General features: G+C 54.0%; 1 protein-coding gene across 12 annotated transcripts in view; it reads right to left on the reverse strand.

Annotated features, from left to right (window-relative positions):
- SGMS1 (sphingomyelin synthase 1) overlaps positions 1–21113 on the reverse strand; it is a 267103-nt gene extending 245990 nt beyond the window's left edge. For 10 of the 12 annotated variants that reach the window (XM_059170251.1, XM_059170248.1, XM_059170252.1 and 7 more), the window contains exon 1: positions 20829–21113. The gene's annotated coding sequence lies outside the window, so the exon portion shown is untranslated. Of the gene's footprint in view, positions 1–11065; positions 11085–20828 lie in introns of those variants that run through there. The other 2 variants (XM_059170258.1, XM_059170247.1) reach the window with 2 other exon arrangements.
- Between the last annotated feature and the right edge of the window lie 2674 nt (positions 21114–23787).

Consider the following 23787-nt stretch of genomic DNA (forward strand, 5'->3'; position numbering starts at 1 on the left):
CTCAGCTTCCCTGCAACAGGCCATGGCAGAAGCAACAATTTTCAAAATTTTAGAAATTCCTGGAAATTAAAAACGTGATTGCTGAGTGCTGCTGAGCTGTCTTCTTATCTCGCAGAGACTCCAGAATTCTAGAATGGAAGAAACCATTTCATTTTCCAAAGGGTTCAACAGAGGGCTGCCTGGGTGGCTCAGGAGGTTAAGCATCTGCCTTCAGCTCAGGTCATGATTGCAGGGTCCTGGGATTGAGCCCTGCGTAGGGCTCCCTGCTTGGCAGGGAGTCAGCTTCTCCCTCTAACCCTCCCCACTGCTCATGCTCACTCACTCTCTCTAATCAAATCTTTAAAAAAAAAAAAAAAGGGGGGGATTTAACAGAATGTAAAGAATGTAACTTATTAAAGGAAAGGACTAAGATTTTACTGTTGTCACCTTATTAGTTTGTGGGGCAGGGAAAGCACTTGACGTCTGTAAGATGTGGCAAACCCCCAGGCTCCGAGCAGAGCAGAACCCTGAAGCCACTCCTGGGCCAGGCCCCTGCGGCCAAGGGAACCCAGGGAGACACAACATCTGAGCACTTCACCAGTGCTGAAGGGAGGACAGGGAAGTGGACAGTATTCCCGCAAAGTTCACAGAGAACTTTTCTAACATCACACCTTCCTCCCATTCTCATTTCTGATGCTGACATGCGTGGGAGAGAACGCATAGGACTTCAGCTCCAAGTCTGTCTCTTCTCCCACCAGCGACCCCCCAACTTCAGGAGCACTGCTTCGCTGCTCACTTCCCTTTCTGTCCCCACAGGAGGGGACAGCCCCAGGTTCCCAGCCAGCACCAGGGCCAGTGGGGCCTCACACCTGCTGGGTGTCCCCATGTCCACGGAGGCACCTGAGGGGACACACACACAAGGTGTTTCTGCTGCTGCTCTCCAGGGCTGGGCTGTGACCTCACGTCCTGCATGCACACGCACATCCCAACTGCCCCCTCCAAGTAGCCACTGTGCTTAGGGGAATGACCATGGCAGGTGCAGGGCAACACCCAGCCCAAGGCAGCTGGGGCAAGGGGAACATGGCTCACTCAGGAGACCCTGAAAGAGGAAACTAAGGCAGACCAGTGCAGCAGAAGGCATTCGCCTGGGCACAAAGCTCAGACATAAGGAATCACTACCAGGGAAGTGAGAGGGACAGCAAGGGATAAACCACAGACACATTCAACTGAGGCACTCAGGCTTTCTCCTTGGGGCTCAGGGAAACACAGGCACAAGTCAGCGGGACGTTACCACGTCTGCCCCTGCAGCCCAGGAAGGGGACTGACCACAGCCGGGAGAGTGGAATGAGGTCAGGTCTCAGGCTTCTCCTCGTGGAGCTGCTTACTCCAAACCCCCATAGGCCACACCACCTCAAAACTGCGCAATGTCTAAAAACTCAACTCCCTGCTCTTAACCTCTCGGCAGCCGAAATAAGAACAGACCTCACATCAGAGAGGGCAAGGGGCTTGCTTACTCCAGGCCACACCGCCAGAAGGAGAGGAGCTCCTTCCAAGATAGCCTGCTTCTGGGATGCCTGCTGCTCTTCTCTGCTGTCCTGGTCCATTAAGGGCCTAGAGCTATCGATTCTGTAAGGTGAGGGCTCAGGGGTACTGCTCTCAGGCCATGGACTTCTCTTGCTACTCCTGAGAAGAGTCCAGGCAGCCCTGAACAACCTACTCTAATCCCTAGGACCACATTCCCAGGGCGGAGCTCTGGCCCACCTGCCCCATCTCCGTGTCTTCAAGTTCATGCCAAGTTCATACCAACAGCTCCTGAAGCCGTTCTGGTTTTCCACAGGAGCCACTTCTTTTTTTTAAAGATGTTATTTATTTATTTGACAGAGAGAAAGTGATAGAGGGAACACAAGCAGGTGAAGTAAGAGAGGGAGACACAGGCCTCCCGCTGAGCAGGGAGCCCCATCCGCCTGATGTGGGGCTTGATCCCAGGACACTGGGATCATGACCTGAGCCGACCAGAGGCTTAACCACTGAGCCACTGAGGTACCCACAGGAGCCGTTTCTGAATGCATCGGCTCTACCTTGTGTAGGGACCCTAAAAGTTCCCTGAGGGCAGTCCTCAATTTAACTCACAATTGTATCACTGTCTGGGCCCAACAAGATACTTCCCCCTCCTCCAAAGCCAGCTGTCTGCAATACTGTTACCTCCCCGCGAGGAAAGGAGGGGAAGGCGGGAAGGCCAAGCCACTGGAGAAGGATACACAGTGTTTCTGCGAAGCCTGCCACTCCCCTTCCCACTGTCCCAGGCACCAGAGAGCAGAGAACCAGACTCCACAGCCCCTGAACTTCCAGTCCTGCGGAAATGGGGTGTTTTTTTAAAAAAGAAATTATGCACATATACACACTCCCCAAAACACATCAAATATACAAAATATTTGATAAAACTGAGGGTTTAGGTCTACATGTTCATTAAATTATTCTCTTGTGTTTTTCTACAGGTGTAAAATATTTCATAATAAAAACATCTAAAACTGAGGGGAAAAAAATCAATGTCAGGCCACAGTACTCTGTGGACAAAGAACTGGCTGGTCAGACTGATTCATTTGCAAAGGCTCTAGACAGAGAAAATCTTCTTGGGATGTTGTGTTTTTCACATCGTGCTCCACAGGTATAAAAGCAACCAGAACAAAAGATGGAAATGCATAAACTCAGATGATATGAATGCAATCGAAAACCAGAATGAGGTTTCCCGTCCACCAGTCCCTCGTGCTACCACCAAATCCTCTGTAGCAGTAAATAATGAAAGAAAATAAGAGGATGACTTAACCACTTTCTTTTTTTTTTTTTAAATAAAGAAAGAGATTGTATTTTTTTCGAGTAAACTTTACCCCCAACATGGGGCTCGAACTCACAACCCCAAGATCAAGAGCCATGTGCTCCACCGACTGAGCCAGCCAGGTGCCCCCATAACCACTTTCTATTACTTTCTGGCCTCAGAAAGAAGCCCTACCTTCTTAAGAAGCCCTACCTATTAAGAAGTTAACAGGCACTACCATGTTCTCTACACGTGCTGGGCATCCACAGACCCAATGCCGTAACAAACCCGCAAGAGACAGGCACTTTTCTCCCTGCCCCATCACCGGTGGTGGCCGTGCAGGCACCCAAACCCGTCTCCAGCAATAAACCATCCTCCATGATGTATGCTGCCCAGGGCCTCGTGTTCTCTCACTTATTTTCCATAAACATTGGCATCACACAAAGGAGCGAATCTGACAAAATCTCCACCAACTAGTTCAGCAAGCCAAAAGAAAAAAAAAAATCCAAGAAATCACAATCGTACGATATTCAGTCTCAGAAACAGTACCTCCAAATGTTAAGGCAATAAGGAAAACCAACCGGTAAAGAAAATTAATTGTGCGATCCTCTAGAGTCCCAAAATAAATACCGCATGAATGTTCTAAATCAAACGGCCATAGAATTTGAAGGGGCCTTAGAGATGCAACTGGCAACAAACCCATGAGACCAGAAAAGTGAGTTCTTGAAGTCAATTTCTAATACTTTTTATCTTTAATCATGTGTTACTGTGAACAGTGTGCAAAATGTGTGTTCTCCGCCAAGACAGAGGAACAGGACAGGCGAGAGCACGTGTGAGCAGGGTGAGATTTTATTTACTGAATTTTCAGAAGAGAAGATCATAAAACTTGAAATACATGCCACTGTTCATCCCAGCAGGGGGCTTAGCCATTCTGGAAACAAAGTGCAGGTCGGTCGGAAAAGGTTGGGTTTTACTTCTGAGCCCTCAGAGTTTTGTTCTCCCGGCAGAACCCTGCTTCGGAAAACGCTCCATACTTCCCCGATCGCTCCCCAACGCAGTCTAAGTTTTAGGCGCTCAACTGCTCTGACCATGCCTCCCAGACAGTAAGGAACCTTTTGAACCCAAACCCAGTAACGGAGCCCTCTCCCAGCTGGACCCCATCCGCACAAGACCCCAGCTGGAAGAGACGGGGCCCTTTGCCTGCACAACGCAGGCATCAACAGTCCAGGGGCATTTGCCATTTTCCTCTCTTGATCTAAACCTCCTCGAGAGTGGGGCCCGCTTTCCACATCAGGGATCACTGGTGTCCCCGGCCCATCAGGGGACACACAGGCAGGAGGCCCACGTCTCTGCCATGCTCTCGCCAACGGAAGGGAACCAAGACGACAATGTACGGACAGCGGTAACAGAGCACGTCCTACGCCACCTTCAGCTGTCAGGCCCAGAACGGAAGGCAGACTTCTGCTGTAAACTGTCTGCCTGGGGATCTGAGGCAGCGTGTTCATTAGTGGTGCCCTGAATGTTCGGGGTACAAAAGCGCCCCAAATTGTCTTTCTCCCCAGACACCTATTGCTGATGATCTGTAGCATGTTGGACAAAAACACTGATGCAGACGGCTTTGTGGTTATTTTCTGAAGTAGAATATTTGACTGCCAGTGTCTAACTAAACACGTAATAATAGGGCAGAGTATCAAACATGCCAGTTATTTGCTCCCAGCCCCGTATTTCAATCAAGGCCGGGGGGCGCCTGGGTGGCTCTGTTGGTGAAGCATCTCAGGTCATGATGCGGGGACCCTGGGATAGAGCCCCATGTCAAGACTTCTCCCTCTGCTCCTCCCTCGTCCCCTCTCAAAAAACAAATGAATAAAATCTTTAAAAAAGAAACAAAGTTTAAATCAAGGCTTATTTTAAATCCACTCCACAACTCTGCAACCCACAAACACACCCCTCACTAAAAAGATCATGACAGATGCTAGAACAGGATGAACCAGAAAGAGAGACCCTACAGCAAAACGCAGACTTCCACTCTGAACAGAGTCCACAGTGCAGAGGGCAACCGGAAGGACAGGTCGCTCTCCTCAAACAAACAGACTCGTCCACGCTGCTGAAACCACGGGTCATCCCACTGGATTCCTGCAGGCCCCTGAAGGTACAACACGTTTCCCTTCTCTTAGCACAGACAGGAAACGAACCTGTCTCCCGCAACTTCACAGAACAGTGCCCGGCCCTGTGGCTGCAGGACATCTGTGCCCCCCTTGGTACGGGCAGCACACAGCAGAGCTAGGGGACAGTCTGTCGTCCCACGGGCTCCACCCAGCCTCCCCTACATACAGGTGCACACCCAGAGCTGATACCCCGTAGGAGCACGCACCCAGGCCCAGAACCTCAGCTCCCCTCCCAAACACACAGCGGTCCCTCCACAGGTAAGCCCACCCTGCCAGGAATGAGCTCAGCGACTGGCAAAGTGTGGACAAAAGTCGTGATCTGCACGCCCAGAGAGGACTGTACCGGCCAAGGCTGAGCGGCTGAGCCGGGGGGCCAGCCCGGCTGCCCGTTCTCCCTCCTGCTGGGCAAGACCGATCGGAACAAAAGACGTGAAAACACCAGGCTATTTTCCAAGAACGCCGCCAACAGGCCTCAGGGAAAGCTTGCTGCCAAGTTCACGGGCATCACCCGCTCTCATGCAATCTCCTCCTTGACTGATGGGGGTTCCAGCCCAATAAACCTAATGTAAGGGGTGCACTAACAAATAAATAAAAGTTAAAAAAAAAAAAAAAAACAACCCTACTTCAAGATGAAAATGAGCCACACACAGAAGGACAAATGCTGTACGGTTCCACTTACATGAAGTCCCTAGAGCAGAGAAAATCAGACAGAGAAAGAGTGGATGCTGTGGCTGCAGGGCGGGAGGAAGCGAGGACAGACTCTCAGCTCCCAAGGATGAAGGAGTCCTGGACACGGAAGGCGGTGAGGGCTGTTCAACAAAGTAAGTCCACTTACGGCCACAAATTACCCACTTAAAGATGCATAAATGGCCCATTTTCTGTTACTTATATTTTACTATAATTAAAACAAAACAAAAGATGTCTGTACTCTTTCAAAGCAAATTACAGATTTGGGACACGTTCAATCACATCTCAGAAATGGACGCTTTGCGCCCATACTAACAAAATAAACAGCGCAGCTATGTAAGTCGAAGGATGCCCCAGAGCTGTGTGGCCAAAATCTAGGGTTGGGTTTCGATCTGGAAGGGTGAACAGCAGATGCTTCTGGAGTCCTTGAATCGGCGTGTCATCCTGCATCACTACTCAGTGTGGCAACATCAGCAACATGAGCCTCTTCTGAATATTTACCGTGAGTGTCAGCAGACCAATTTCCCAACATCGTGAGCCTTCCAAATGATTCTCGGAATAAAAACCTCTCTCACCCACACACAAACGACGGGACACCCGAGGGCTTCTGTCCTGCACTTAGGACCTACAGGTGCACCCGTAGGCGCACCTATGTACTTATGACATGACGGAGACGTCCCGAGACGGTCACAGACAGGCTGGAGGGGCTGGTTAGTCAGGACCTGTCTCAAAGGTCTGCCTGAAGAGAATTCCAACACTGTAGTGCAGAGAGCAGAACCCACGGAGCGCGATGGCCAATGGAACCAGGTCCGCGCTGGAGCCTGGGGTGCCAGAGAGAACAAGGATTCCTCACAGGCTACGTCTCTACAGACTCTGTCATTCTTGTCCAGGGAAGGTGCTGCAGCTGGTGTGCAGGCAGGGCAAGTTGAGATGCCAGCGGAATTCTGTGATCTCCAAAGCCAATGACACCGCTCCACGCTGCACTTCTAGAAAGCCATGGCCTCAGGACCGTGGCTCTCTCCACTGGCGGTGTGAGGCAGCAATTGCGGACCAAACTACCAGCAAAAAATCTGTATGAAGGCAACCACCTCACTTCCGCTCCTGAGATTATCCCAGTACCCTCTTTTTCCAGCATGGCACAAAGCTGGGACGATAGCCACTTTCCACAGCGGCACCCCCGTCACCAAGGAAATTGGCAGGTCCAGGAGTTAGAGACACTGGTGATCTGACAAAAGTTTGAGAAGTCGGAGACCTCCTCCCCTTCGTAGTGTGTTATCCTGACAGCTGGCCGAAACAGTAACTCTTCAAAAACCAAAAACACAAATGAAGCCTTGCAGTCCCCTCCCCCCTGGCTGAGCCCCTGCCCGCCCTGTGCCACCAACCTTCACTATGAAGACCACACACTAAGAAATTAAGTTTCCTGTGCTGTTATCATCTTAATAACATTGTAATCATCTTCATAAAGCTTCAGACTTCTCCCTGCATCCCAGAAGCCCATTCCAGAGGCTGTGAGACTTCCTTTTGGCAACACAGGTCCTGTTACCATTCCCTCTTTTGGCATTCGGCCACAATGTTCATTGAGCACACATTCAATATTTATATAAAACTGACGGAGAGGGTCACACACCAAAATGCTAGCAGTGGTTATCGACGGGTGACAGGATTCTGAATGATGTTCTTTTGCTTATGCAGTTTCTAAGCAGAAAAGAAAGATGAAAAGTAAGGGAGAAAGGGAGAGTGGGGGAGGGGCTGAGGAGGAGAAGGCAGGAGAAAGGTTTCCTAAAGGAAAACCAAACCTAGCCTAAAAGGCAAAGGCAAAGCAGCCTTCAACAGCCAGACCCCAAGGGACCGAATTATTCGGAGGGGTCCCTGGCAACCCAACCCAGCCCAGGCCTCCTGCGGACTGCCTTCCTGAACAAATTCACTCGGCATTCCATCACACAGCCTTGTCGGGAGGTCCATCCCCAGCTCCCCTCCCAGGAGAGCCGCCCCTGAGAGCAGAGCCCCAGCCTCCCCAACCTTGGGTGCAGCTCCATACGGCCAGCAATGGGAACTACAGACTGGTTTTTAACTGCAGAGTCACGTCTGTGTGGAAGAGCCATCCCCATGGTGACTGGAGGGGACATGGCTAAGAGGCTACAAGGAGTCTGGACACCCCGATTCTGATCCACATCCCACCAAGCTCCGAGAAAGGATTTAAACCAGGTGATTTCTAAGACTGGAGCTCTACTCCACACGGCTGCCAACACCATAAACAATCAAATGTCAGAGGCAAAGACTTGGAGCGACATGGGGCCCGAGAGAGGTGACGGTGAGCAACCAAAGGCGAGAAGGCAACCGACACGGAGAACAGAAGCCAAGGAGAGTAGGGGCACTCGCCCCCCAAAACCATGTGCCATCCTCCCTTTCCACCCACAGAGCCTGGCACAGTGTGGGTTAAAGGCGGCTGCAGAAGTTCAAGAGTAGGCACGGGCAGGAAGACAGTGCGATGACTGCCTTCTGACTTTCTGGAAAATCGGTGGCTCTGGGTCAGGGATGCAGCCAGGAACAAGCAGACAGACAGTGGATCAGATTTTACGGGATCAAACTGCCCGTTACAAGGCATTCTTTGCACAGTCCTCTGCGAGTATTTTAACACTTCTTTATGAGAAATTCAGCAAGGCTCCACTCATAACCAGTGGACCACAGGCTTACTGAGGGTGGGGACCATATGCATACCCTCCTGGCCGGGCCGCCTGGCCCACAGCAGCCACCAACCAGGACTTTCGGAACAGTGTATCTTGACAGAGATCACAAGTAGATAGAGAGGCAGGCAGAGAGAGGGTGGGGGAAGCAGGCTCCCTGCTGAGCAGAGAGCCCGACATGGGGCTTGATCCCAAGACCCTGAGATCATGACCCAAGCCAAAGGCAGAGGCTTTAACCCACTGAGCCACCCAGGTGCCCCCACCACAGACCTTCTTGCACACAACAATGTCAGAGGACATCTTTCTCTGGGATTCTTCCAGATAACGTTCTCAAGGGGTGCCTAGTGCTCTGTTGTGTGGGCACACGTCATTTGTTCAGCCAGTGCACTAGTGCTTGATATGGTTTCCAACCTTTCCAGTAGACAGCTCTGGGATGAATGATGGGCCTGATTGCTTCTTAAAATAAACTCCTGGAAAGTATGTAAGGATCCATGCCAGCCCTCTCCAGATCGACCCTCCACACCCTGATCTTGAAGGACAACGGTCATGAACTTCTCACACAGGGGAATCTCCGAAACCAGGCACCTCTGACAGCAACAGCCAAAGCCCTAACTGTCCTCTCCAGACCCACTTCCCCTCAGACACAGGCATCGGAGGGAAGCACCTGTCCTAGAGTCCCTCGCGGGCCTCCTGGGGCTCACCTTCTCCAAGGGCTCCGTGGACAACGAGCCACATGGCGGCCATGTCACGCATGCCACCCGCCTTCTCCCTCTGAGGTGGCCAGTCCTCCCCGATGCTGGCTCTGTCCCTTTATTTCTAGGTCCTCAGAGGAAGAAGGGACCCTGCCACACCCCTGCGACACAGAAACGTCAAGTCCTCCAAACCCATGAGAGGCTTCTGGCTCCTGGCAGGTGTCCACCTCCCCTCTGCAGTGGTCTGGTCATATCACTCCCTCTAACAAGGGCACAGGCAGCAATAATGACCCTCAATCGTACAGTCTTAACTCCTTACCCACGTTCTTAAAAAGGGACCACTCAGAGGTCTTCCTTGTGAATTTCACAAACACTTTAGACACACACCCGAAATGATGAGTGTGACTTAAGTGGTTTGGTGAAACCCACACAGGGACCCCAGCAAGAAACTGGGTGCGCTCCCAGGGCCTTCACACAGATGGCCACAGGGGGCTTGAGACGTCTCTGTCAGCTCCCACCCCCTGGCCTAGGGCTCTAAAATCAGAGAAGGGAAAAGCAGGCCACATGCAGGGCGCCGTGGAAACTTGGCACGCAGCCCAGCACGATGGCTGGTAACTCTGTAGATCCTGTCAGAGGAACTCTGGTGTCACCGCATGGCCATGAAACAAATGTCAGATCACCAGCCTGAGAACCGGCAGCAGCGCCAAGTGGAGGCACCGCCGAAGCTCTACCTCCGAGCAGCAGCGAGCTCACCGACGAGCTCAGGGCTGCCCGACGAGCTCAGGGCTGCCCGACGAGCTCAGGGCTGCCCGACGTGAGGACTGCGTGAGACCCACTCTGGAAGGCTCCCTGCGAACCGAGCCTCTGCTACGCTCACACCTGTCCTCCATCTGCTTGTCCGTGTCAATGACCCTGAAGGCTTCGGCCGAGACTGGGGCCGCCTGTGAGGATCTCCACACAGACGACGCCAAAGGCAAAGACGGGACGTCCTGTGCACTTGGGATCCTGGGGTAAGGAAACTGAACTCACAGTCAGCGGGTAGAGGGACAGGCTCTGGGATGAGATCAGGGAGAAACACAAGCAAAAGGACAACAGTCCACGCAGGCAAACAGCAGGAATACTGAGGCCCTCCAGAATTCAAGCAAAGGCCCCCAACCACCCAGTGAGCAGGGAGGGAAGCCGCACTCCCTCTGTCCGACAGGACTGTGAGGGGGAGGGGGAGCCCAGGATGGCTGCCACCTCGGCCAGGAGGACCCACCTGACCACCCTGCGATGCAGGGACCACGATTCCCCTCTCACGTGACACAGCTGGTGCCTAGAACCGAGCTCACTGCCCGCCCAGCACTCCCTAACCGCTCTCCGCATCCGCTCTTGGCGGTCCTTGCCTTTCTGGTTCTCATCATGGAGGGGCCCCCATTGTCGGGCGCCCCCACTCAGTGGCTCAAGACAGTGGTTCCCCCCTCACAGGAGTGCGCAGGCAGCCATCACACCTGTCCCCACCTGCTCGATCCGTCTCCGGGGACCCGGAGACCCGGGCCACAGCGGCGGAAGGCCCTGCACCAGCCCACACAAGATGCTTGTCCGGCACCCAAGCCTGCCAGCGCCTCATCCCTCCTCCACCCGCCCACACAACTCAGAGGAGCCACGACCACTTCTCCTCATGCCCCCCGCACACGTGCGCCCCAATCAGACGGCCGCCCATCAGCCTGCGACTGTCAGGAGGGGACAGCTCTCAGCACTGCGCCCCTCTGCTCTTTCTCTGGCCTCCACGGCTGCCCCCACTACTGGGATGGGGGGACGCCTCAGCCAATGCACCCCACCTTCTTAGGGAGCTGCTCTGCCAAACTCTGCTCTCCACCCAAACCCCCAGGACGTGTCTGCCCTACTCTGAACCTTCCCTGAGCCTGTGACTCTGGGGAGCCCCGTTCCCAGCATCTACACGGCCTGGCAGGAGGGCCCCCACCCCACCCACCATCTCAGGCTGGTCCTGGCTTCACACGGTGCACCGGACTTCACACAGTGGGACCGAACATCCATGTTTTGTACCTTGAACAGAGACAGCCTGCTGGGAGGGTCACCATAAACAGTGACAAATCCACCAACCACTGTTGTTGCTACAGCGTGGTCTGGACACACGGCTCACTGGGACCAGGAAGAGGCACTGAACGGAGACTCTTTTCTGTGAACAGGATGATAAACACCAGGTGACGTGGGGCTCAAAGCCACGCTTTCGGGTGTTGTGCAATCTGGGAGCCGATGACTAGGGTCTGCAAGCCCAAGTTCTCCATCCACAGGTGAGGAAGCAGAGGCGAGAGCCGGCCAAGGTCACAGCTTGGGCACACCTGGCCTGGCAGGTGTCTGTAAGCGTGTCCGGGAAGGGGAAAGGGAGAAGGCAGAGGGGAGGACCACGTGAATGAGAAATGCAAACCACTGAAAACAAACTGAAAATGGAATTTCGAACTTTGCCAAAAATTGTGGGCAAATAAAACCTCGTTTCTAATAAAGAATCTCTCTTTAAAACACTGATTCACCATAAAGATAGTCATTCATCTTCTCCAGGTTTTACGTTCCAGGAGATAGTGAAAAGTGAGCCACATTTTCTAGAAGACGAACTGTCAAGGGTCCCCTATGACCTCCTACGTAGTTTCCAAGCGCAGTTCCAGTTCCTGGTTCCCCTTCGCAGGCTGACCATGCACAGCCACCTCTTCTGACACTCCCTCTGTTGAGGGATGGGGCTAAACCCGGCAGCCCCAGAAATAAGGGAGAGAAGATGACAACACCCAGCTGCCCCACTTCTAGGTCCATCTGCACTAGCCTGCCACCTGGGCTACCTGTTCCCTACAGTGCACAGGGAGCACTGGCAGGGGACCCTCTCGGGCCAGCCTCCCACCTGGCCCCCCCAGGGGCCGCACCCACAGGTACCACGCTGCCTTTGCCACAGGGTGATGGCATGCACAGATCTGCCCCACCACCACCCCCCACCCCACCCCACCCCCAAGAACCCAGACCACATCTCACTCGTCTCTGCACTTCACAAGGATTAATATGGTTCCAGCCACTGCAGACCCGCAACGTGCCTTTACTGCCATTATAAAGCCCAGGCTACAGAGACCAGACGTCAGAACATCTCTCGTGTGGCTCCCAGTGTTCGCCTGCCAATCCCCCATCCCCTCTGCCTGCCGCCATCCCTCCCCGAACAATCCTCCACAGCAAGGTCATGGGAACGCCTCGAGAACCAGCATAGGGAAAGGTCTTCCCCCAAAAGACAATCTACTCGTGAGTTCTCCTCTGAGTTAGAATCGAAGTTCCCATTTCCTACAAAATCTTTCAGATCTCAGTATGTCTCATTCCATGGACATGGTTCTCATGGAGGAAACACAGCCTCCGTTGCCAAATGGAAAACTCTGGCAATTCGAACGCCATTTCTCCTTCTGGGGGCTTTGTGCACTGGGCATGCATGACACGTGAACACACCTGACCTCACCACCGCTGGGGAAGGGGCACAGCCCTGTCTTTTTCTTCCTTTTTTTAAGTTCCTTCCTCCATATAGTTTTCTACTACAATTAGCTCAAATAAGACGATCTTCAGCCTCTCTACTGTCAGGATATCTTTACACACTTCTAATTTCTCTGTGCCTCATCTTTCCAAATGATAGATGATGGGACAAAGCCTTTTTGTGCCTCTGTTAGGGAGTGAGCAAGGTGGAAAATAGCAAAAACACATCAGGGCATCTCCCTAAGAAGGGAAGCACGACAGGGCACTTTGCACTAACGATTCTCAAACTGCACTCCTGAATTTTCTCCCCACCCTGGGTTATCACCCATTTGGGCCCCTGTCAGAAACACGGGCAAGGGCAGAAAGCAAATTCCGACCCTGCACTGGCTCAGAACCTTTCCACTGGCATAGATAAACATGACCATGTGCGTTGGGTCTTTACTGCATGACGGGGAAAGGATTTAAAACTTCTGCATCTGAAATCATCCCACCCGACCAGGACTAGAAGCAGGAGCATGTGGCCCCTCATGGACACTAGTGTTTCTGAGGGCAGGGGCTCTCCAAGAGTGGTCCCAGGCCAGCCACAGTGTCCGTGAACACATCACGCATGGCCACTTCCCAGGTGTCTGTAACAAACCTCCAGGTGCTCCTAATGCTTGTGACACTCGAGAATCTCCCGCCTGGGCTGGTAAACTTCCAGGTCACAGGAACACCCTGCTGGGCTAACCCGCATTGTCACCACGCTTACCTATGACGGTTACCCACCAACACACCTACGCTGGCAACAGGCAAAGGCCTCGAACATTATGAACCCTTGGGGCATTTCTCCTACTCTGTGGGAAAATTACTTGTGCCTGACTGCTTTCAGGTCTGAAACAGGAATGAAAGAATCTCCATCTCCGAGGACGGTCGTAAGGCACAATGGCTTAGGGGGTCTCCGATCATGCAGTGAGACCTCCATGAACATGAATCCCTATGATTAATACCCCTTCACCAAAAGGGGTATTAACCGTCTGATGTTTGCCTTCCCTGTCCCGCAGCCCCGATGGAGGATCCGCTGGGCCCGCCAAGACCGCATACGGTTCCATAATCCGCCAAGGAGTCATTCGTCTCATTTACAATCCGCATGCCCACCACGAGCCTGGAAACAAAGAGAGAGTCCCCTCTGTGCACCTGTGCCCTCACAGGCTCTTCCCGACAAAAGCCACCCAACCCTGGGCATAAGGCCCGATGCACGTCAAGGGAGACGCAGGAGGAATGCAACGAAATGAACGGCAGGAGTCCTAAGAGTGACTCACATTCCAATGGTGATGACCTTGTGCCCGGCTCTAAGCCCCCGACAAGTGCAGTCCTCACAAGGACGTGCTGAGGTGTCTGAAGTTATGACACCCAACGATGAGGGTCAGGGAAACTCAGAAGATTCACATAACATGCCTCAGGTCCCGCAGCTCCTAAATGGTAAGGCCAAGACCTGAATGCACACACTCAGGCTCCAGTCAGGGTTCCTAACGACTGTACTACACGACACAAAGCTCCTAGTTAGCTGAGCATCTACTACCCCCTTGTTACAGCTTTTCCCAAAGCAATCATCCTGAGACACTTAAAATTAGGCCCACACCCATGGCCACAGGGTTGAATACTCGGCCCTCCAAGCCCTAGACAGAAATGCTAGCTAACTATACTTGGTTTCTCCCTCCTTCTCTCTCCTCTAATCTGATTCCACCTGAGTCAAGTGAAAACTCACAGAGCAGCATTTCCCTCTTCTCCCAACTCCCCTGCCACACCACTTAACCCCTGATTACAGACCGTCTATGACACCAAGTTCTCTAATTGTTTCTCCCCCAGGGGACTGCCGAAGTCTTTAGAAGTAACCACCCTTTCTGTGAAACCCCACGAGAGTGGGTAAGAGCACAGCCTTGCTTGTGTGGACCTGGCAAGAGTTACACAGTTCAATGGTTGGCTTCGCTCCGCTCTGCTGACACTTGTCAACCCTGAGGGGCGGGATGAAAGCACTCGGTTGACCTACTGGAAGCCAGCACACAACGGAGGCTGAACACAACAGGCTCTGAAGGGCGACTCTTTCACAATCTGTAGGCCCTGCCTCTCCTACCTTATCCCCTGGGAGCCTTCAGCAGGCCCTGGGGGAGGCTGTTGGGGTCCAGGTCGAAGAAAGAAGCACCCCCAGGGACAAACAGTGAGTAACTGCCTGGCCCATGCCACTCAAGGCTGAGGAATGGAGAAAAGTCCATCCCCAAAGCCCCGACTCTGCCCACCTGAAAGGTTAAGACTAAGGAACTACCCAAAGCAACTCGTTATCTTTGTAAATATGAAACAAAACCAAAAAAACCACCATGACAGAAAATGTTACGTTCTGTTAAAACGTCATTTGTAAAAGATGAGATAATCATGCTCACAGATAGAACTGCAGGATTAAGATACAAAATGTGCCATCTCTCCCCGTGTGAGACTCCAGCACCAGTCCCATTTCCAGGACTTGTGGAGAACTCGACAAGCGTTCAGAGAAGTGTACGGAAGGACAGACGTCCACGAGGACCAAGTCCTGAAAAAGAACAGCAAAGGGGAGGCTCACCCTGCCAAGCTGTGAACCTCAAAATAATCTGGCAGAGAAACAAAGAATCTGGGAAGAATCTCAGAATCATTACGCGAGTGTAGTGGGAACAGACTTTCGGTCTGGGGTGAGGAGAAGGTTCTGGAGACAGAGAGCAGTGATGGGCTCACAAGACTGTGACTGCACAAATGCTGCCTGCCTGTATGCTTAAAAACAGTACGTTCTGTATCTATTTTGCCACAAATTAAAGATTTAAAAAATCAGTATGCCAAGTGGAAGGAGACAGATACAAATGTGGCTCCGTTTACGAAAACTCTCGAAAACGCGAGCACTCATCTACAGCAGCAGAAAGCACCTCAGGGGGCTGCCTGAGTCTGGGTTCGAGTGTGGACGGGCTGCCAGGGGGCCTACAGGAAGCTCGGGGTGACGGAGATGCTCGGGATCCTGACTGTGGTGGTTTCACTCTGTCAGAGTTCAGCAAATCGTATGCTCAGAACAGAGGTAGTTAACCATATATAAACTATACTTTAATCAATTTTTTTAAAAGAGGCTTGTGTGCACATGGGGGAAACCTCAAGTATGACAGAGGTGGCTCCACAGTCTCCCCCGAAATATTAAGGAAAAAATACAGGATTTAATGATGTGGGAAAAACTGGGTCACAAAATGGAAAGAAGGACCGGGGCCCTGGATCCCTGCTTGAGGCCATGGGTGACAATGAACCACACACAGCAAAGCCCTTCCCGTGGGAACAAAAGCAGGGAACACCCGGGTGAGCCCGGGACCAGAAGAACACCTTCAGGCCCCTGCAGCGCCACATAAAGCAACAGGTAATGGGGCTCCATCAAAACAAAAATTCGAGAGAGTGACCACTGACAAGGTTGACATACCTACAGAAGGAGGGAATTACATTCTAGAATACGCAAGAAGCACCTGCAAACCAGCACAGCAGAAAAACAGACTACGGCGGGTAAGGAACTCTAACAGCTAGCAAACATATTAAAAAGATACTCAAATTCACTAAGACACGATACAAGCTCCCAGGAAAATGAGGAGATCCCTCACCCTAGCCAGCAATTCGGGTAAAATTAGAAAGAGGCCTCATACCAGCCACTGTCGAGTATGTGGGGGATCAGGAACCCTCGTGCACCCACGCGGAGAACAATCTGGCAGCATTTAGGAAAAACAGATGTGCTCACTCCCTTTCACCCAGCCACTCCGCCCCCGGGGCATGCGCCCTTGCGAAAGTGGGTCCCACACTGTCCCAAGTATCGCAGTCTCCAGACCCGGCATTCTACAACACCAGCTGGTGGGGGTGTGCCCCTAGGGTTTCTCATTGGGGTGTAGGCCGGGGCCCCAGAATGTGCATTTCCAGCAGGTCCAGGCGCTGCCGCTGCTCCTGGGTGCGGTCACTTGCAGAACCACGACCCTAGAGACCACCTCAGGTCCACCTTGGAAAGAACATACACACGATGTGCACCACATCACAGAGTGGAGGTGAGCTCAGTATCCCTTGCCAGGGAAACGGGTAATAAAACTAGAAGCGGCACCGCAAAGCACCCGATGAGCCCACAGGTACACAGACCTCACAGAGTCTTGAATGAAATTCTTCGACTTTTATGAATGTGTGAAGATTTTCGCAACGAAAAGGTTTACTGTTGAATGAAAGAGGAACCCAGTGAAACCTAAAGCATAGGACCACTTATGTAAACTAAAGACAGGCACGAAATAACATCTTTAACGAGCACACAGACATACCTAAGAATATATCCAAGCCAGGAGAGGAGGCTCCTTGGGCGGGGAGAGGAATGGCAGTAGAATGTAGGGAAAAAGTCCGACAAGAAAAGGGCTTTGCACAGGAGAAGGTCTTGTGCCAAAAACCGATGGACACCGAGTCCCAGCACTTCGATGTCCGAAAGGTAAAAGCCACAAGAGCAGCTCTGAGTGCCCCCTCGCCTGCCTCTGCACACAGTGGAAGCCCCCAGCCGTTTCCACAGTGGCTATGGGGACAGATCCCTTTAGCACTCAGAGACAGGGGGGTATCTTTCTGATGGACAAGCTCGGGTGAATTCAGCCCCCAGAACCCAACCTGCCCCCTGAGTCCTGGAGTTTCCCTCTTGCACGTTAGCACATGAAAAGGCTGAGATTCTAGGTGTTCTGCAAAGGGTGTGTGTGTCCACACCTGTGTGTCTTCTCAGTGTGCATGTCTCTCTGTATCTGTGTGTCTCTCTGTTGGGGGAAGCAGGGAGTAGTTTATTTGTGGAGGTAAAAAAAAGAACCTCTGGAGGGGAGAGACTAAGCCCTGCTTCTGGCCAGCACTCACTTCTGTTTCAGTGAGACCAGAAGTCAGCAACAAAATGGACCCCTCCTCCTGGCCCACAAGCCTTCTCTTCCCCTTTCTTAACCTTCCCCTCCCCCACATCCCACCCTGCTTCCCAGCTCCCACATCCAGAGGGACCAGTCATCTGGGACAGGATGAGCTTATCAAGTGAGAGACTTTACAGCCACGACTCTCAGAATGTGGTCGGAGACAATAACTGACCATTGGTATCTCTGACCAAGGGCCTAGAACAGAAAGGCCAAAGCCTTTAACACCAAGCATTCCAAAATGGGCCTGGTTCTAGCTCCATTCAAGAAAAAAGGCTAAAAAAAAAAGCCATCTATCACCTGTCATATCCCCTCAGGGGCACACCGGACAGAGCTTTTCCCAAGGCCCAGAGAACAGTTCAACCCACAGAGTGGCTGCCACAGCGTAGGGGACAATCGGAAGAGAAAAACCACCACTGATGGAACTCGTGTGAGACAACGCAAGAGATCCTTCCGGAGGGAGCTCTAAGCAATGAGCCCGCCCCGGCAAGTATGGCTTTAGAGGAAGCAGCAGCAGAGGAACAACTGGAGGAAGGAGCAGAACAAAGTTAAACGGCTGCAGAAGCCTGAGCAGGTCCAACACTCACACATCCGCCCAAAGAACAGGGAACTTATGCCAGGCAAATGATCCCGGACTCTCATTCCCCAAACGCGGCTCCACAGCAGCCCTTCTCACCAGCCTGGAAAGGCTGAGGCATTCAACCTTCCTGAAATGCTTTGTGTAAAATAGTAAGTTTCACAGATAGAAGTGTATCTGATGTGCAGCAGGAGTATGTTTCAGTTTTTTAAAAAACATGTAACAGCTCCGTGGAGGAGTCCTTCAGATTTTCACGAGATACATGAGCAAAGCATGCCGTTTTCCTTTCCAGCGAATACAGGATGTGCCACAATTTGAAAATTAAGGGACTTACCTGGCGTGGGTGGAGGGAGGCTAGTAAAACTATTGAGTTTTCAAGTGAAAATTGAATGTCTGTGGTCCACACAGTCCATTCCAACTCAGGAAAATAAAGTTCTCTAAGTGCCACACTTAATGACCAAATTCTGGTTTGTTTGTTTTTAATTCAGCTGAGTAAGCATTTCTTGAGCACCTACAAGGCAGGCCCTGTGCAAGATGCTTGAGAGCCTCCAAGGAGAAAGATACTGTCACAGTAACTGTGTCCCTTTCATGTTCATTTAACCCATCCCTTAAATTAATTTCTTTAAAAAAAAAAAAATGGCGGGGCGCCTGGGTGGCTCAGTGGGTTAAGCTGCTGCCTTCGGCTCAGGTCATGATCTCAGGGTCGTGGGATCGAGCCCCGCATCGGGCTCTCTGCTCAGCAGGGAACCTGCTTCCTCCTCTCTCTCTGCCTGCCTCTCTGCCTGCTTGTCATCTCTCTCTGTCAAATAAATAAATAAAATCTTAAAAAAAAAAAAAAAAAAAAGGCATCTGATATCTTAAACAGCTTACTACCGGCACTGAAGAGTTATAGAAACACATCTTATTACTTTATTAAAAATGTAAATTTCTAGTCTCTGAAGCAGAACCAAAGGAAAAGCTTTCCCGCCTTTCCAGATTACTATCATTTGCTGCCTAATAACTCACTACATTTTCAGCTGTGCACGGGGGCAGCTGTTACTCAGCAGGTCACAGAGCTGGCAAGAGTCAAAAACATGCCACCTGGCTGAAGAGAAACGATGAAGAAAACCAAAAGATCAGGGCCTCCAAGACCCAAACAAAACAGCAAGACAAGGCAAGGGAGCTGAAACAGGCAGAAGACAGCTTCCGGAGGTTCCCTCCAAGCTGGAGCCTCCAATAGGAGGCATAAGCCTCTGCTGGCAGGCTCGCTGGTCGGGCCAAGGCATGGATGGCTTCAGAGCTGGAAGGCTGCCACCTGCTGAATCACCAAACATCCCGGGGCTTCCCCTGGAGCACTGACCAGGCAGGGACCCATCCTTTGCCTGGATTCTCCCATGGATTTCCTGCACCCCAACCAAGAAACGCCCAGCCCCGGCCCCTTCCACACAGGCCCAAACCTGTGCCAACCCCCCGGGTGTTGGGGCGGCCCCTGGCAACTCCCCCCGAGTTGCTTCGTCACCAGTCCCACTCCTCTCTTTCTGCCCACTCAGTCCTCCCTGCCTGTTCAAGCCTCGCGACCAGGACGCGTGGGGGGCTCCCCAGTGCACGGTGACAGGCGCCTATCACTCCACAGCCAGGCAGCCAACCAGAAACACCCCCTAGTCCGACAGCAGAGTCACCTGTCCCAACAGTTTGAAAGGTCCAGGAAGGTAAATGCCTAGGGAGCTAAAATAGCAGGCAGACCCTTAACACGGAAAATGAACTTCCCTTTCACAAAGCAGGCTTCGCTCTGGGTTTCATAAGCGGGTGCAGCCGAATGAAGTCTGTGCTGCCTGAAGGTGAAAAGAAACATCCGAACGGCACCTTCAGGGATCCCTTCCACTCACTCCAGCCAGTATTTCTACTCGCGACTCCCAGGAAGGAAACAGGCGTTGACCAGAACGCGCCAGCCCGAATCCGTTGGCTGGACCAGGTCGCCCTCCCCGGCCCCCCGGCAGCCGCAAGCCCCGCTCGGAGGGGACACGGTGCGGGGAGACGGCCGCTACCGCCGCCACTCTGCCCTTGACAAGTAGCCTCGGGATCGCAGGACCCCTCACCGCGGGGACGGCCGCGTCCTGGAGACACTGTCCAGTCCAGGCTGCGCCGATGGCTCCTCCAGGCCTTGCCCACTCCCGCTGCTCCTCCTGCGGGGGCCGCCCCCGAATCTGCAGACTGTTATGCGGCCTGGGGAGGGCAGCTTGCTCCGCAGGAGAGGGGTCCCACCTGTTATACTGTAGCGGAGGTGCCGAGGGGCCGCGGAGAGGGTGGGGGCAGGGGGAATCCCGAAACCCTGGGCGGCCGGCCGGCTGCGATCTCGCCCGGAGGTGCCAACTGTCACGCCGCCGCCAGGGCCGTGGGGGGTGGGGCCGTGATTTGGGATCGGCCCCAGCGGGTCTCCGGACCCCGGCCCGGCCACCTGCCGAGGCGCCTCGGACCCCCCCGCCCCCCGGCTCTTCCGCCCCGCCACCCTCCGCTCGCCCCAATCCGGCACTAGGCAACCTTGCAGCCCGCACGCAGCACCTCTAAGAGGCGCCCACGGACGCCCCCGCCTTCCTCACAGCCCAGACCAGGTTCCCGAGCCCCCCGGGCGGCCCGCCCCTCCGAGCCCCGCGCCCACCCCCGGGAGAGGCGGCGCGGGGGGAGTGCCCGCCAGGTACGCGCGCGGCTCCGCGCGGGCTGCGCTCACGCCCCCTCGCCCCCGGGCCGCCCGCACGCCGCTCCCGGCTTCCGATGGGCTCCCCGGGATGGACGCTCTCCACCCCCACCCCCGGGCCCCAAGGCTCACTTGCACGGGAGTCGCGGCCGCCGCCGGAATTCCGCTTGCCGAGCCCCCTGCCGCGCACTGAAATCCGGGGCAGGGCAGTGTCCGGGCTCCGCAGCAGGATCGCGCTCTCCGGCTGGCTCGCCGTGCGCTAGGGAGACGTCTGCCCCTCCCGGCCCGCCCTGCCCGCTCCGTCCTGCCCGCGGCCGCCGCTGCCCAGTCGCTGCCTCGCTGGTGCGAACGCTTCCGACTTGCCACCGCGAGCCTCGGGGCTGCCGAGCATGCCCAGTCCGCGGCCCACCCCGGCCCGGATCTCCGCGCGCCGCGAATCCGCTCCTCCGGGTGTTCGCGGCGCCCGGGAAGGGAGGGCGGGCCGGGCGGGCGGGGTCGGCTGGAGCCTCGGGCCGGGCCCGACGGGACCCTGGCACAGGCTGCACCCCCGAGGGGCAGCGCGACTTAGCCCCTTACTTTGCTTTCAAGGAGCCCGGGGCTCGGTGAAGGGCCCGGCTTCGGATTGGGGCGGGGGGTCAGTCACTGAGACCGGCAGGGAGCCGAGGTTTACGGTCTGGCGGCGTACGGCTGGGGGCGGAGCCGGAGCTGGTCGGAACTGGGAACGCAAACTCGGCCTCCTGGAGGCGGGCTCGGGGGAACGAGTTTGCGACCCTGAGGGCTGCAACACTGGGGTTAGCTCCTGGCTGACTCGATCTGTGCAGACTCCCACCCGCCAAACAATCAGGCCGTCTGCGGGGACCCCAGCCGAGCCCTAGCCCCGGGCTGGGCGGGGAGCGGAGAAACCCGGGCTGCACCGCCCCTCCCCGGCCCCACCCCCCGCCGTCGCTCCGAGTGTTCGGGAAAACCCGGAGACGGTTCGCCCTGGGACGGGAGCACTGCGCATGCCCAGTAACACGACCTGGTGCAGGTCGCCCCCAGGATGGTTTCCCCGGCTCCAGGAGTCCGACCCCCGCGCGGGGCCTAGGGGTGGGCAGCGGGGAGAGGTGGCCTTCGGCGCGGGGTCCCCTGTCCCCGGCCAGACCTCGCGGTAGCCCCGTGGTAAACAGGCGCCCGGGGTTGCGCCTGCCGCGGGGTCGGAGACTGGGCCAGCGCGGGAGGGGGCGCGCAGCGGCGCCCGGGCACGTGACTGTCCGCGGCGCTCGGGGCAGCCATCTTCTGGCCGGCGGGCCCGGGGCGCGCGCCCAACGCCGTCCTCCCCGCCACGCCCTCCGCGGCCACAGCTCCGCACCTGCCTCCGCCGCACGGGGGGCGCCGAACCGCTGCACGGCAGCGGAACGTGGAGAGCAGGACTGCGGAAGCGCACTGCCTCTGCCTTTCCCAGCGGCGGGAGTTGGGGCAGGGGTCCGCGTCCGCGCGGCGGCGACCCCACTTCCCCAGCGGCCCCGCCGAGCTTCCCCGCGGCCTGCGGAGGGGCGGGCGGCGCTGGCGGCAGCGTCTGCAGCGAGGCCGCGGCTGCTGGACAGCCCGGACGACGAGCCTGGGGGCGAGCGGGCGCGCGGGGCTCCTGGGGGCCGCGGGCAGCCCCCACCACCCCGAGAGTCTGCTAGCCGTGCGAGATCCCGGGCTGGCCGAGCCGAGTCTACTGCTGGGGTCCCGCCGTCCCAGGAACACGCCCTCCAGGTGCTTCTGGCCGACCTTTCACGGCTTTTTGTCAACCCAGCCGGAGGCGCCTCGCGTTACAGAGGAGGCGTGGAAATCGCACCCTGCAAACCCGCGGGCGGTCGGGGATGCGCACCGAGGCCGCGTGCCCCAGTGCGCCCTCACCGCGGCGTTCCCGCACCCCTCCACCACTGCCCCGCTGGTCTCTGGGAGGCTAAGAAAGTGCAGTTGTCACGTGCGGCTTAAAAAGAAAAGCTCAAATTCCGTTAAACTGCAGCCTTTGAGTGTCTACCGAGGGCAACTCAGTGAGTCATAGTAACCCTACCGGGTATTTTCGTCAGTTTGCACCTAAGGTGGAAAAGAGGCCTTGCTTTCTTGTGATGTCAATTTTTTCAGAATAAAGGAATGCCAGAAAACTGCTGGCTCGTTTCTCAGAGGTGCTATTTTGCAGGAGTGTCCTTTAAACTTTGGACTTGCAGGGAAAAAAAAAAAAAAAAACGGTTCAAGTAAGCATCTGGTGTAGACGTTGTCAAGGAGTCTTTAAAATATCCCCCCTCCCCCAAAAAGGTAAAGGTAAACTCAAGTTTTGCAAAATATTTACAGTGCTTGATTGGGGTGCCTGGGTGGCTCAGTGGGTTAAGCTTCTGCCTTTGGCTCAGGTCATGATTCCAGGGTCCTGGAATCGAGCCCCACACGAGGCTCTGCTTCCCCACCTCCACCGCCTGCCTCTCTGCCTACTTGTGATTTCTGTCAAATAAAGTCTTTAAAAAATATATATATATAGTGCTGGATTGTAAGGGGTTCTTCTAGAGTGCTCATTGTAATTTTTACCCTAATGTTCTGCATGAAGTTATTCATAATAAAAAGCTTTCTAAATTGTTTCCATGAGTAATTTTAAGACTGTAAGACATGGGGAAAAGCAAGATATAAAACTATTTCCACTTTATTCCATTTTGAAAGTTATAACCTAAAAATCTAAGAAGAAATTGCAAAGGCAATACAAGGAAATTCTGGGTGAAGTGACTAGAAGAGACTTGAGTTGGCTCTCCCTGAAATTAAATTGAGTTAATGGTCCTTAAGTAACTACTGTTTGTGACCAAAAAAGAAAAAAGTTTTAATAACAATTTTTTTCTTTGGTCCACCAACACTAAAGAATTTTATTAGTGCAGTTTTTTTTTTATCAGAATTTTAATAAGCAACACATTGATTGTTAAATTTTAGGAATCTCAAGCACATAAAATATAAATTACATTATTGTCAAGACAGCTATGAAATAAAAATGAATTGCTTCCAAGTTACAATCTGTCGTTAAAATATGTTTAAAATAATACTAGGAGAAAATACTGGGGACAAGGGTTCATTTGCCAGAACA

The sequence above is a fragment of the Mustela lutreola genome, chromosome 4 (assembly GCF_030435805.1).
Source record: "Mustela lutreola isolate mMusLut2 chromosome 4, mMusLut2.pri, whole genome shotgun sequence".
In the NCBI taxonomy this organism is placed as follows: Eukaryota; Metazoa; Chordata; class Mammalia; order Carnivora; family Mustelidae; genus Mustela; species Mustela lutreola.